Source organism: Calliphora vicina, unplaced genomic scaffold (genome assembly GCF_958450345.1).
Source record: "Calliphora vicina unplaced genomic scaffold, idCalVici1.1 scaffold_147, whole genome shotgun sequence".
NCBI lineage: Eukaryota > Metazoa > Arthropoda > Insecta > Diptera > Calliphoridae > Calliphora > Calliphora vicina.
Window position 1 is genome coordinate 1 of NW_027052626.1, and position 11,012 is coordinate 11,012.

General features: G+C 30.1%; 1 pseudogene; it reads left to right on the forward strand.

Moving 5' to 3' along the window:
* Positions 1-5,898: 5,898 nt before the first annotated feature.
* LOC135963096 (uncharacterized) lies at positions 5,899-7,594 on the forward strand (annotated as a pseudogene).
* The last annotated feature ends 3,418 nt before the right edge of the window (positions 7,595-11,012 follow it).

Genomic DNA, 11,012 nt, shown 5'->3' on the forward strand with positions numbered 1-11,012 from the left:
TTTGTTAGAAAGCTACAATCTCGTGCCATCCAAATATAAAAAAATTTAGCTTCCTAGCTCTTTAGGGCCTTTTAAAATTGCGATTTATATGAAGTCGTTAAAAACTGGGGTAATTTTGGGACATTTTTCGAAAAATGTCCGGTATACCCGCATATATATCGGGTACTATTTATGCTAGCTACTTAAGTTATACTTTGTTAGAAAGCTACAATCTCATGCCATCCAAATATAAAAAAATTTAGCTTCCTAACTCTAGGGCCTTTTAAAATTGCGATTTATATGAAGTCGTTAAAAACTGGGTAATTTTGGGACATTTTTCGAAAACTGTCCGATAAATTTGCGATTTATATGAAGTGGTTAAAAACTGGGGTAATTTTAGGACATTTTTCGAAAAATGTCCGATATACCCGCATATATATCGGGTACTGTTTATGCTAGCTACTTAAGTTATACCTTGTTACAAAGCTACAATCTCATGCAATCCAAATATAAAAATTTAGCTTCCTAGCTCTTTAGGGCCTTTTAAAATTGCGATTTATATGAAGTCGTTAAAAACTGGGGTCATTTTGGGACATTTTTCGAAAAATGTCCGGTATACCCGCATATATATCGGGTACTGTTTATGCTAGCTACCTAAGTTATACTTTGTTAGAAAGCTACAATCTCGTGCCATCCAAATATAAAAAAATTTAGCTTCCTAGCTCTTTAGGGCCTTTTAAAATTGCGATTTATATGAAGTCGTTAAAAACTGGGGTAATTTTGGGACATTTTTCGAAAAATGTCCGGTATACCCGCATATATATCGGGTACTATTTATGCTAGCTACTTAAGTTATACTTTGTTAGAAAGCTACAATCTCATGCCATCCAAATATAAAAAAATTTAGCTTCCTAACTCTAGGGCCTTTTAAAATTGCGATTTATATGAAGTCGTTAAAAACTGGGTAATTTTGGGACATTTTTCGAAAACTGTCCGATAAATTTGCGATTTATATGAAGTCGTTAAAAACTGGGGTAATTTTGGGACATTTTTCGAAAAATGTCCGGTATACCCGCATATATATCGGGTACTGTTTATGCTAGCTACTTAAGTTATACCTTGTTAGAAAGCTACAATCTCATGCAATCCAAATATAAAAAAATTTAGCTTCCTAGCTCTTTAGGGCATTTTAAAATGGCGATTTATATGAAGTCGTTAAAACTGGGTAATTTTGGGACATTTTTCGAAAAATGTCCGGTATACCCGCATATATATCGGGTACTGTTTATGCTAGCTACTTAAGTTATACCTTGTTAGAAAGCTACAATCTCATGCAATCCAAATATAAAAAAATTTAGCTTCCTAGCTCTTTAGGGCCTTTTAAAATTGCGATTTATATGAAGTCGTTAAAAAATGGTTAATTTTGGGACATTTTTCGAACTGGGTAATTTTGGGACATTTTTCGAAAAATGTCCGGTATACCCGCTTATATATCGGGTACTGTTTATGCTAGCTACTTAAGTTATACTTTGTTAGAAAGCTACAATCTCATGCCATCTAAATATACAAAAATTTAGCTTTCTAGCTCTTTAGGGCCTTTTAAAATTGCGATTTATATGAAGTCGTTAAAAAATGGGTAATTTTGGGACATTTTTCGAAAAATGTCCCAAACGACTTCATATAAATCGCAAATTTATCGGACATTTTTCGAAAAATGTCCCAAAATTACCCAGTTTTTAACGACTTCATATTTTTCAATTTTAAAAGGCCCTAGAGCTAGCAAGCTAAATTTTTTTATATTTGGATGGCATGAGATTGTAGCTTTCTAACAAAGTATAACTTAAGTAGCTAGCATAAACAGTACCCGATATATATGCGGGTATACCGGACATTTTTCGAAAAATGTCCCAAAATTACCCCAGTTTTTAACGACTTCATATAAATCGCAATTTTAAAAGGCCCTAAAGAGCTAGGAAGCTAAATTTTTTTATATTTCGATGGCATGAGATTGTAGCTTTCTAACAAGGTATAACTTAAGTAGCTGGCATAAATAGTACCCGATATATATGCGGGTATATCGGACATTTTTCGAAAAATGTCCCAAAATTACCCATTTTTTAACGACTTCATATAAATCGCAATTTTAAAAGGCCCTAAAGAGCTAGAAAGCTAAATTTTTGTATATTTAGATGGCATGAGATTGTAGCTTTCTAACAAAGTATAACTTAAGTAGCTAGCATAAACAGTACCCGATATATATGCGGGTATACCGGACATTTTTCGAAAAATGTCCCAAAATTACCCAGTTTTTAACGACTTCATATAAATCGCCATTTTAAAAGGCCCTAAAGAGCTAGGAAGCTAAATTTTTGTATATTTGGATTGCATGAGATTGTAGCTTTCTAACAAGGTATAACTTAAGTAGCTAGCATAAACAGTACCCGATATATATGCGGGTATATCGGACATTTTTCGAAAAATGTCCCAAAATTACCCCAGTTTTTAACGACTTCATATAAATCGCAATTTTGAAAGGCCCTAAATAGCTAGGAAGCTAAATTTTTTATATTTGGATTGCATGAGATTGTAGCTTTCTAACAAGGTATAACTTAAGTAGCTAGCATAAACAGTACCCGATATATATGCGGGTATACCGGACATTTTTCGAAAAATGTTACAAAATTACCCCAGTTTTTAACGACTTCATATAAATCGCAATTTTAAAAGGCCCTAAAGAGCTAGGAAGCTCAATTTTTTTATATGTGGATGGCATGATATTGTAGCTTTCTAGCAAAGTATAACTTAAGTAGCTAGCATAAACAGTACCCGACATATATGCGGGTATACCGAACATTTTTCGAAAAATGTCCCAAAATTACCCCAGTTTTTAACGACTTCATATAAATCGCAATTTTAAAAGGCCCTAAAGAGCTAGGAAGCTAAATTTTTGTATATTTAGATGGCATGAGATTGTAGCTTTCTAACAAAGTATAACTTAAGTAGCTAGCATAAACAGTACCCGATATATATGCGGGTATACCGGACATTTTTCGAAAAATGTCCCAAAATTACCCCAGTTTTTAACGATTTATATTTATATAGCTCTTTAGCATAAACAGTACCCGATATATATGCGGGTATACCGGACATTTTTCGAAAAATGTTACAAAATTACCCCAGTTTTTAACGATTTATATTTATATAGCTCTTTAGGGGCCTTTAGAATTGCGATTTATATGAAGTCGTTAAAAACTGGGGTAATTTTGGGACATTTTTCGAAAAATGTCCGGTATACCCGCATATATATCGGGTGCTGTTTATGCTAGCTACTTAAGTTATACTTTGTTAGAAAGCTACAATCTCATGCCATCCAAATATAAACAAATTTAGTTTCCTAGCTCTTTAGGGGCCTTTAGAATTGCGATTTATATGAAGTCGTTAAAAACTGGGGTAATTTTGGGACATTTTTCGAAAAATGTCCGGTATAGCCGCATATATATCGGGTACTGTTTATGCTAGCTACTTAAGTTATACTTTGTTAGAAAGCTACAATCTCATGCCATCCAAATATAAAAAAATTTAGCTTCCTAGCTCTTTAGGGCCTTTTAAAATGGCGATTTATATGAAGACGTTAAAAACTGGGTAATTTTGGGACATTTTTCGAAAAATGTCCGATATACCCGCATATATATCGGGTACTGTTTATGCTAGCTACTTAAGTTATACCGTGTTAGAAAGCTACAATCTCATGCAATCCAAATATAAAAAAATTAGCTTCCTAGCGCTTTAGGGGCCTTTAGAATTGCGATTTATATGAAGACGTTAAAAACTGGGTAATTTTGGGACATTTTTCGAAAAATGTCCGATATACCCGCATATATATCGGGTACTATTTATGGTAGCTACTTAAGTTATACCTTGTTAGAAAGCTACAATCTCATGCAATCCAAATATAAAAATTTAGCTTCCTAGCTCTTTAGGGCCTTTTAAAATTGCGATTTATATGTAGTCGTTATAAACTGGGGTAATTTTGGGACATTTTTCGAAAAATGTCCGGTATACCCGCATATATATCGGGTACTGTTTATGCTAGCTACTTAAGTTATACTTTGTTAGAAAGCTACAATCTCATGCCATCCAAATATAAAAAATTTAGCTTCCTAGCTCTTTAGGGGCCTTTAGAATTGCGATTTATATGAAGTCGTTAAAAACTGGGGTAATTTTGGGACATTTTTCGAAAAATGTCCAGTATACCCGCATATATATCGGGTACTGTTTATGCTAGCTACTTAAGTTATACTTTGTTAGAAAGCTACAATCTCATGCCATCCAAATATAAACAAATTTAGTTTCCTAGCTCTTTAGGGGCCTTTAGAATTGCGATTTATACACTGAAAGAATTATGCTTCATAAATCCAATGAATCGATTTCATTAGAATTGTTTCATTAATCCAATGTAATATTTCACAACGTGAATGAAATATTCACAGATATAATGAACAATTTCATTAAAACTGCTTCATTAGATTACATACTTTCATTAAAAAATTTCATTGGATCAATGAAAATTATTTATTTTCTATTTAAAAAAAATTCTTTAAATTGTTATACATTATTTCAATAGATTATAATATAATGTTTATAAACTACTGATTTTAATTTAAAAATATTAAACGATCACTGAAAAAACTTAAAAATTAAGTTATTTCATAGTTCCAATGAAAAATGTCATTGTATCTATGAAGAAAAAAATTATTGTAAAAGAGAAAAAATTTTGATTTCGGTAACATTTTTGAAATAATTATTAATATTACGTAAACAACTTTAGGTTTATATATTGTAATGAAAAAAAATATTGATTAAAAATTTAAAACTTAAATATTTCATAATTTCAATGTAAATTTCATTGTTTTAATGAAACAGTGAAACATCATTTTAATGTAAACTTTCATTTGTCAAATGAAATACATACATACATAACTTTTAAACCCACCCTTATTTTCAACACTTAAATAAAAAAAAACGGACAAGCAAAATCTTGTTTGTACGTTGTTGCTACGTTTGTTTTTTGTTAATTCCACACACAAGCATAGAATAAAACAACAATGATCTACGCTATTGTTATTGTAAAGATGATACTCTCATTAGTTGCGCTCTTTTCAAAATAAATGTATACAAAAAACAATGCGTTTTGTTTTTGCAATTATTTTGACGCTCTTTATATAAAAAGTGCATAGAGCAAACAGGTTTAACACAAAACAACTTTCTTATTCATTTGTTAAAGTCATTTCAGTGAAGAAGGTGCTTGCTAATTTTTAAATAAAGAATTTGTGTAACTGTACCAAAAAAAATAGTGAAAAAAAATAAAAGTGGACAATTTTACCAAATAAAATACATAACACATAAATTTAAGTGCAAAAAGAAAATAGAAATACCTACGTAATCGTATTAAAAAATAAAAATTGGTTCTAAAAAGAAGAAAAGTGTTTAAGTATATCATAAGGAAATGAAGTGTTTTAAGTGCAGCAAATATTTTTGCGACAACAGAAAATATTTTCGGCATCTCAGAACAATTCATTTCCTAAAAACACGTGATTCCTATCGTTGTTGTGGACAAACATATAAAGATTCTTCAACATTCCAAAGACATGTTAAAAAGAAACATAACATATCCAACAGTGGTGAAAATGGCTCATATAGCAGCACGGAAAACTTCTTCAGTGGCCCAAATTATGAAGAATTATGTGAAGAACAAAACAATGATATTCGTGCATCATCATCTCAAAATAAATCTGATAACGTAGACTTTGATGAACTTTTTAAAAATTTTATAAAATTTCAAACAAATATGCATTCCAAGCATAATTAAATTAATAAATTACTAAAAATCTTAACGAAGAACAAAGGTCTTTGGTCATTAATATTATTGCACGCTACTTTGATGAAAACAACCAGCACATGTCCCTTCAATTAAGCTATAAATTGGAGGAACAAATTTTATCAATATTTCCAACAGAGAAGAAAGAATTCTACAGAACTGAAAGGCGCGGAAAATTATATGTAAAGTACTCCAATTTAAAGAAAACCACAAAACAACTTTTTGAACAAGAAGTTGAGCTTCCAACAACTTCAAAATCAACACCAAAATTTAAATTTGGTAAGTATTTTTAATTTTCCTATGTTCCAAAACTAATTATTAACATATATCAACATTTAATTTCTTAGTTCCAGAAGAAGGTGGAAAGATCATTGCCCAAAGCCTTTTTTATGACAATCTTTCTGCTGAAGAATTCGAGTCCATGTGGTGTGCATGTACCAACTACAGACTTCAACAAATTTTTAAAGAAAGCGGTAATCTCAGTGAAATTTTCAAACTTTGGCCCCAGTATAAGAACCCAAACGGATTTAAATTGGTGAGTTATCTACTATTTATATATTTCTTTGTAGATAAAAACGGATATAACATACATACTAGAGTGTCCCAAAAAAATTATTTTTTGGAACGCATACCCTCTATTTTTTTTGTGTATATAATTTTTTGTGTATGGCGATTTTTTTATAACTTTTACATTTTTTTAACCAATTTTTGTGTTTTATATCTTATTACAACGACAATTAGGTACACATTTCGATTCTTTTAAATTAAATTGCCAAAGTAATTACTTAATGGCAAACATTTTAGAAAAACTGAAAAAATTGCATTTTTTCCCCTTGTAAATGCACTTAAAAACTAAATCGCAAGTCGGCACGGGTTGCAATCATGATAGAAAGACAAAATTTCATATTTAACTATAGCTTTATATACACAAAAAAAAATAGAGGGTATGCGTTCCAAAATTCCAAAAAAAAAATTGTTGGGACACTCTAATACATACATTTGTTTACTTTTATAGATTGACAAATATTTTACATTTCTTCATGGATCCCATGATTCCATTTTAAGTTGGGGATGTGAGAAAATGATAAAATTATATAATGGCCTTAGAAAGATGAAAAATGCAAAAAGCAATGACATAAATAGGATATTGGACAACATTAGCATTGATAGTGCAAAAAAAGGTAAAGAATAAAATAAATCAACTTAGTATTTTTTATTTTTAATATACATAATTAATATAATATTTTCTATATCTTTTTAGATCCTGACATGTTTGCCCTAAAACTGTTATGGGTATTACATTATTTTCTTGGTCCAACTGGAAAATACGGGCGGAGAACTGTGCTAGGTAAAAAGGAAATGTCACGCTTCACTACTAAAGACTCTCAGGAGTCTTTTCTTTTTATTGGAAGTACCATGCAGGCATTACAAGACCATATTGAGTTTATACAAAAAAGAGGCGACAGTATACAACCTTTTATATTGGCAATTGGAGACTTTGAAAAAATTTAAAGTTTTTTTGTATATCTTGATGGAACATTCTTACCATTTTCCAATTTTCTTAGATCTTTAGACATGTGTTTCAAAATTGTTCATTTATTTAATTTAGAATATTCAAAAGCCTGTGAATCAGTTTGGTCATTTATCGAAATTTATTTTTATGCTTTAAAAACAAATTCCAAAAAAAATTCTAAGCTTAGCATTCTTCTAGATAATTTAAAAAATGTTGACAATTAAATTCACTAATTTCATAATTTTTTCAAAAGCATTTGTTTTGAAAAAATTTTTAAAAACAAAGATCTCAAAAATCAATGTTTGGTAAATAATAGAATAATCTAAAACAAGCATAATCTTAATTAGAAAGTTAGATTTTAGTTTTTTAATATATTACTTATGTATATGTATTTAAATTTGTAAAATATAATTTTTATATAATATAATTGAATAAGTTTAAATGTTTAATTTTCCGATAATTATAATTTTATATAAAATTATATATTTATGTATGTATATTTGTAAAACATTTCTTATTTAAAATAAAAAATAATTTTTATTTTATGAATTAATATAAACAAAAATCGATTATTATTTTAGTTAAGAATAAAATAAATTCATTAAAATAATGAAATTTAATCATTAAATTAATGAAAATATTTCATTTAATTAATGAAATTATTTCATAAAAATGCGGAAACTATTTCATTAAATTTATGAAACTATTTCATTAAATTTATGAAACTATTTCATAGAATTTATGAAATTGTTTCATAGAATTTATGATTTTTAATAATCGTTCCTATGAAGTCCTTCATTAGACGAACGATTATAAATCATATTTATAATGAAATTTATTCATTGAAATTATGAATTGTTTCATCAAACTAATTAAATAATTTCATTTAAAATATGAAATTTCTTCATTATTTCAATGATACATTTCATTAAATTAACGACAAATATGCAGATTTCCAATGAATTATATTTCATTTAGTCAATGTAAAACTTTCATTGATTTCATGAAACATTTCATTGATATAGGTTTAATGAAACATGTTTCATTAAACCAATGAAGCGCTACGTTGGTTGAATTTTAATGTAAATTTTCATTACATTAATGTCAGAATTCATTGGATTCATGCAGAAAATTCTTTCAGTGTATGAAGTCGTTAAAAACTGGGGTAATTTTGGGACATTTTTCGAAAAATGTCCGGTATACCCGCATATATATCGGGTACTGTTTATGCTAGCTACTTAAGTTATACTTTGTTAGAAAGCTACAATCTCATGCCATCCAAATATAAAAAAATTTAGCTTCCTAGCTCTTTAGGGCCTTTTAAAATTGCGATTTATATGAAGTCGTTAAAAACTGGGGTAATTTTGGGACATTTTTCGAAAAATGTCCGGTATACCCGCATATATATCGGGTACTGTTTATGCTAGCTACTTAAGTTATACCTTGTTAGAAAGCTACAATCTCATGCCATCCAAATATAAATAATTTAGCTTCCTAGCTCTTTAGGGGCCTTTAGAATTGCGATTTATATGAAGTCGTTAAAAACTGGGGTAATTTTGGGACATTTTTCGAAAAATGTCCAGTATACCCGCATATATATCAGGTACTGTTTATGCTAGCTACTTAAGTTATACTTTGTTAGAAAGCTACAATCTCATGCCATCCAAATATAAACAAATTTAGTTTCCTAGCTCTTTAGGGGCCTTTAGAATTGCGATTTATATGAAGTCGTTAAAAACTGGGGTAATTTTGGGACATTTTTCGAAAAATGTCCGGTATACCCGCATATATATCGGGTACTGTTTATGCTAGCTACTTAGATTATACTTTGTTAGAAAGCTACAATCTCATGCCATCCAAATATAAAAAAATTTAGCTTCCTAGCTCTTTAGGGCCTTTTAAAATTGCGATTTATATGAAGTCGTTAAAAACTGGGGTAATTTTGGGACATTTTTCGAAAAATGTCCGGTATACCCGCATATATATCGGGTACTGTTTATGCTAGCTACTTAAGTTATACTTTGTTAGAAAGCTACAATCTCATGCAATACAAATATAAAAAAATTTAGCTTCCTAGCTATTTAGGGCCTTTTAAAATTGCGATTTATATGAAGTCGTTAAAAACTGGGGTAATTTTGGGACATTTTTCGAAAAATGTCCGGTATACCCGCATATATATCGGGTACTGTTTATGCTAGCTACTTAAGTTATACTTTGTTAGAAAGCTACAATCTCATGCCATCTAAATATACAAAAATTTAGCTTTCTAGCTCTTTAGGGCCTTTTAAAATTGCGATTTATATGAAGTCGTTAAAAAATGGGTAATTTTGGGACATTTTTCGAAAAATGTCCGATATACCCGCATATATATCGGGTACTATTTATGCTAGCTACTTAAGTTATACCTTGTTAGAAAGCTACAATCTCATGCCATCGAAATATAAAAAAATTTAGCTTCCTAGCTCTTTAGGGCCTTTTAAAATTGCGATTTATATGAAGTCGTTAAAAACTGGGGTAATTTTGGGACATTTTTCGAAAAATGTCCAGTATACCCGCATATATATCAGGTACTGTTGCTAGCTACTTAAGTTATACTTTGTTAGAAAGCTACAATCTCATGCCATCCAAATATAAAAAAATTTAGCTTCCTAGCTCTTTAGGGCCATTTAAAATTGCGATTTATATGAAGTCGTTATAAACTGGGGTAATTTTGGGACATTTTTCGAAAAATGTCCGGTATACCCGCATATATATCGGGTACTGTTTATGCTAGCTACTTAAGTTATACTTTGTTAGAAAGCTACAATCTCATGCAATACAAATATAAAAAAATTTAGCTTCCTAGCTATTTAGGGCCTTTTAAAATTGCGATTTATATGAAGTCGTTAAAAACTGGGGTAATTTTGGGACATTTTTCGAAAAATGTCCGGTATACCCGCATATATATCGGGTACTGTTTATGCTAGCTACTTAAGTTATACCTTGTTAGAAAGCTACAATCTCATGCCATCCAAATATAAAAAATTTAGCTTCCTAGCTCTTTAGGGGCCTTTAGAATTGCGATTTATATGAAGTCGTTAAAAACTGGGGTAATTTTGGGACATTTTTCGAAAAATGTCCAGTATACCCGCATATATATCAGGTACTGTTTATGCTAGCTACTTAAGTTATACTTTGTTAGAAAGCTACAATCTCATGCCATCCAAATATAAACAAATTTAGTTTCCTAGCTCTTTAGGGGCCTTTAGAATTGCGATTTATATGAAGTCGTTAAAAACTGGAGTAATTTTGGGACATTTTTCGAAAAATGTCCGGTATACCCGCATATATATCGGGTACTGTTTATGCTAGCTACTTAGATTATACTTTGTTAGAAAGCTACAATCTCATGCCATCCAAATATAAAAAAATTTAGCTTCCTAGCTCTTTAGGGCCTTTTAAAATTGCGATTTATATGAAGTCGTTAAAAACTGGGGTAATTTTGGGACATTTTTCGAAAAATGTCCGGTATACCCGCATATATATCGGGTACTGTTTATGCTAGCTACTTAAGTTATACTTTGTTAGAAAGCTACAATCTCATGCAATACAAATATAAAAAAATTTAGCTTCCTAGCTATTTAGGGCCTTTTAAAATTGCGA